General features: G+C 41.4%; 1 pseudogene; it reads left to right on the forward strand.

The window, feature by feature from the left end:
- Window positions 1-1,233: 1,233 nt before the first annotated feature.
- On the forward strand, window positions 1,234-2,772 carry LOC114083598 (E3 ubiquitin-protein ligase SH3RF1-like; annotated as a pseudogene).
- The last annotated feature ends 1,254 nt before the right edge of the window (window positions 2,773-4,026 follow it).

The raw sequence follows: 4,026 nt of genomic DNA on the forward strand, positions 1-4,026 counted from the left end.
AGATGACCATTATTCCTTCTGCTTAACGTTAAACTGGATGCATTGGTTAAAAATGGGTACTACCCACTCAGTAAGAGCTTGTCACATGGAAAATAATTAAAATCAACATATAAATTTTTGAAGGAAAATATCTGAATTTGTAGACAGAAATAAAAGTCTTAATTTTCAAGAGAAAATGATTAGGTATTTGCAAATTTACAATTCACTAAAGCCATATCACCGTGATTTCATTACCTAACGTATGTAACAGTGCCATGAAATTTTACTTGACAAACAACAGCTTAGAACATAGCCACACAGTTAAAGTTATGACAATAAATAATGATCAATAGGAAAGAGCCATGCACAAACAATTGGTCAAAACAGGAAAGTCAGACCTCTGAAGACACAGGAAGACACACAGATGTCCAAGAAAGGATGCTTCCATGAGCACAAGAGGCAGCCACACAGATCACATTCCACTTGAATTTCTGTTTTTAAGTTAAAGATCTGATAGGGTGGCTAGGTAAAGCAGACGGTCAACCCCAAGGGAGTCACAAGTGAAAGCCATTGACTTATCTCTGCAAACACGATTTCCAATACCTGTAAGAGACACCATCTCCTAGCACTTGAGCACATTAAAATACTACATCCCAAATTGTACTTGCTCTTTCCAAGTTCTCCACCGTGTTAGCCAGCATCTCCTGCAAGGTCTGCAACAAGAGGGACTACTCCAGCCGAAAGCTCTAGATGGACAGGTCCTGGGGCACATTCTGCAAGAAAAGGGGGAAAGTTGTGAATATGTCACCAGTGTCAAGCATCCAGGCCCCATCTACCTTGGTGTCTGTCCTTCAGCTGCTTCACAGAAAGACTGAAGGTCCTTGCTACCTCTGCACTGGCAGCTGCCCATCACCACAAGTCACTGTCATTACTGCTCTTGATTCATAGATTATTACACTCAGGGTAACAAGTGCTGCCATGTCTGGAGTGTGTATCCTGACATGCACTGCATTGGAGCTTTGTCTGTAGTGCCTGTGGTTCCCTACGACAGGGACTATTACTACCACCAGAGAAAAAGAAAGCAGAGAAGTTAGGTCCTTTTTCCAAAGTCACACAGACACAAAATATTCAAGCCAGGATAGAAATTTGTACTATCCCATCTCTCATGTATTGATTTTTAACCCACCGAGCATTCAATTGATTTAAACAATAACATTTAAGGTTGGGCAAGTGGGAGGCAGTGACACTTGTGTAATGTGTCTGCGCATAGAGGTGGGCAGCAGAGACGAGTATCCAGAGGCCACTGTGCCTGCTTCAGAGAAACAGGGATCAGAAGGCAAGGCTGGGGGGAATCTGCATTGGCCATGGCCACCACTGTGGGGACCAAGAACAAGGAGGAGGAGCCAAGACACAAGAGCAAATTAGAACATGGATGTTACATAAATCATTATAAGAGCTGCACACAACTAATGAACATTTCTAAAGCCTTTTCTCATTAAAGTACATCAAGATGGTTGAATCCGTCTCCTTGGATCTTTGGAGTGTCCTCAGTGCTTCTGGAAAAGTCTTGCCTTGCCAGCACAGGTTTTGCAAAGCATGTTTGCTGGGATCGTAAGTTCCCTCAGTTTTTCCAAGTGGAGGACTCTTGTTGGCTCCCATGATGCGCTTCCAGGTAACATCCTGCTGGTCAGGCTTCTGGATGGCATCAATCACAGGCCTTGGAATCCTAGCCAGTGGCGGCAGTGGAACCAATTGAACAAATGCATTAAGGATTCAGGGCAACACTATGGCTAATTGTAGTGCAAAAGATCTGTAGAGATCCCAGTGAGGATGGCAGCCTTGGGTGCAAGGCTGGAGGCCCCAGTGAGGGGTATACCTGTTACCGTGTCCTAACGCATTACGAAACTATGAATAAAAGGAGCCTGGAGACTTTAAATTCAGCAAATGAGACATCATCATTTTTTGATGACATGTTGTTGAAAACTGGTTCCACAGGGTAAGTCAATGGGATCCATAGCTTTTCCCCAACAAACTTAGTGCAGATTATTAAAACACTGCCTCAGCCCTCAGCCTCAGTACAAAGCACTGTATGACTTTGAAGTGAAAGACAAAAAAAGCAGCAGATAATGACCGCCTTCCATTTGTTAAGGATGATGTTCTGACTGTGATCCAAAGAGTGCATATAAGCTGTGCTGAAGGAATGTTGGCAGAATAAATAGGAATATTTCTAATTTCCTACACTGAGTTTAACTTGGATGCTAAGCAGCTGACAGAATGGGATAAGCCTCCCATGCCAGGAGTTGATGCTTAAACATGTACCTCAGCAGCTGCCCAGAGCAGCACTGCCCCAAAGCACTCCTGACACCAAAAAGAACACCAAAATCCCCACTTTTTCACTTCCCTCATCATGGCAAACAAGTCCTTTCATGCATCCCACAACTGCCACTCCATGGAGATCAGTGTTCCTATCCTCATCAGCTCCACCAACCCTCAGCGGCCACAAGGTTCAGAGAACTTTTTGAGCTTTCCTTTAGTGCCCCTTCTCAGATTCGTGTGAGTACTGCCATGTTCATTGTGACCCCACACCCAAGCAGCCCAGTGTCAACTGGCCCCTTATTCATTTTCCCATCGGAAGTCCTCTCTCCAGATGCCCATGGAACTATGAATCCTCCCTTTCCAGCACTCCCTTCTCCTGGCTACCACTGTCCTCTCATGTCCATCCTGCCAGGTACTGTACTGCTTCTGCTGGAATGGTATCGTGGCTCGTGGCAAAATCCACTGCTCACAGGTTAGAAGATTCAATATTATGAAGATATTAGTTCTCCCCAAATTTATCTACATATTTGATGCCATCTCATTACAAATTCTCGCAGTCAATTTTGTGGAAATGTGTATGTTAATTAAAATTTATAAAAACTAATCCCATCAATAAATAAATGAGGGCTGACTTTAGCAAACCAATGATTCCAGGTATCCAGAGAAGTTTAGGTATCTATGATTTCCTTACCAGCGATTCTTAAGTACTAGAAGAATATTAGCCTAATTTAAAAAAATAAAGAAAGAAAAGAAACTTCAGTCCCTGCTCCAGAATATATAATTTGATTTTCAAGAGTAAGCAGGTTTTTGAACTTTTAAATAGGTCAAAATTTTTTACTACAAGGCTGGCTCTCCATACATATTATACGTAAAATCTATGGATTTAGATCTGGAGAAAACTTCATATAATATTCTGCAAGCCATTTAAGAAAAGGAGGGTCATGAAGTGTTCATGGTTCCTTTAAAACAATATACGTTTTGCCCAAAGTCTACTCCTCTGGCCCCAAATTGTAAGTCGACCATTGAAGTTGCAAATTGCAGACAAAGATGATTTATAATGAAGGTAATCTCAAAAGACTAGAAATTTGTTTACACATTACATCCCCAAGTCCAGAACCCTTTTATCCATCAGATAAATGTTGGTTGATGAATGAAAAGTAGCAAGCCATTGGTTTTCAATATGCCTTCAGGAGAGCCCTAGAAATGCGACTATGCTGCAGTCTTGCAGGAAGTTTCCTTCTACCTATTGTTCTCTAAAGTTGACACTAGCACAAATTCCTTAAATTTTAATTGATGGACAGCAGCCAGTGTCTTGTGCTTTGTGTAGTGCCAGTTTCTGAGGCATCAGATTGTATATATGGAAAGAAGAGCCCCCTGGCTAACACAGGAGCAGTAAGAGCTATTTTGTTCCATAAATAATTTTTGGACATGGAATATAATGAAGAATGATGATTTGACTGAAGATGGATTTAGAAGGAGCAGTATATAAATAAGAAAAAGTCTAATAAAAGTGATGAATATCTCACTGCTCTGAATGATTGGAGAAATGAATTCTATTTTAAACCAAAGATAATACTCTGAACAGGCCAAATTTTAGGTTAATATGGATCTATAGTTTGCTTCTTTCATGCACTTGTCTTAACACATTTACAGAACACATCTGCTTTGTTGTGTGACCTTCTGGCTGAGTCCTGATTCCTCACGTTTCCAGATCTGACATACCTGTAACAC

Source organism: Marmota flaviventris, chromosome 6, assembly GCF_047511675.1.
Source record: "Marmota flaviventris isolate mMarFla1 chromosome 6, mMarFla1.hap1, whole genome shotgun sequence".
Lineage (NCBI taxonomy): Eukaryota > Metazoa > Chordata > Mammalia > Rodentia > Sciuridae > Marmota > Marmota flaviventris.